Source organism: Bison bison, unplaced genomic scaffold, assembly GCF_000754665.1.
Source record: "Bison bison bison isolate TAMUID 2011002044 unplaced genomic scaffold, Bison_UMD1.0 scf7180017863161, whole genome shotgun sequence".
Taxonomy (NCBI): domain Eukaryota; kingdom Metazoa; phylum Chordata; class Mammalia; order Artiodactyla; family Bovidae; genus Bison; species Bison bison.
The window spans coordinates 2,182-2,932 of NW_011493733.1; the positions used below are offsets into that span (position 1 = coordinate 2,182).

Here is a 751-nt window from a genome sequence, read left to right on the forward strand (position 1 = left end):
AGCACAGGCAGCGACCCATCCCTTCAGACCCAGCACAGGTCACTCCCACCCACTCAGAGCCCTGCTTTCCTCGTCCCAGGAATGAGCCGGGCATCCCGCCCTGTGTCCCCCTGCCCCTCTCTCTGGAGTGGCCGTGGGCAGGGAGGGAGCCGCCCCCAGCTGCTCTGTCACCTCCCATGTCATCCTGAGCAAGATGTGACCGAGTCTCAGGGTCCTTACGTCAGTGGGGAGACTAACCGCAGTGGCGGGAAGTCACCTGCTCCTGCGATGGGCGGGGGGTGGGGCTGTCCACTGCGGGGGTGACAGCAGTGTTCCCAAACTGGATGCTGGTGAGGGCTGTACACCTCTGCAAGCTTCCAACAAGAAAAAGAAGCGAGAGAGTGAATTGTGTTGTGTGGTGATCTCCACTGAGAGAATTGTGTTGTGTGCTGGTCTCCACTAAGATGAGAGAATTGTGCTGTGTGGTGATTCACCACTAAGATGAGAGGATTGTGCTGTGTGGTGATTCTCGACTAAGATGAGAGAATTGGGTCGTGTGGTGATTCTCGACTAAGATGAGAGAATTGTGTCATGTGCTAATTCTCCACTAAGATGAGAGAATTGTGCTGTGTGGTGATTCACCACTAAGATGAGCGGGTTGTGCTGTGTGGTGATTCTCGACTAAGATGAGAGAATTGTATCATGTGGTGATTCTCGACTAAGATGAGAGAATTGGGTCGTGTGGTGATTCTCGACTAAGATGAGAGAATTG

The 751-nt window shown here is 53.5% G+C and overlaps 1 protein-coding gene across 1 annotated transcript in view; it reads left to right on the forward strand.

Annotated features, from left to right (window-relative positions):
- The window catches only part of LAIR1 (leukocyte-associated immunoglobulin-like receptor 1), a gene marked incomplete at its 5' end in the record, with an annotated part of 5,171 nt that overhangs the window by 352 nt on the left and 4,068 nt on the right, over positions 1-751 (forward strand). The gene's annotated exons all lie outside the window — the stretch shown is intronic.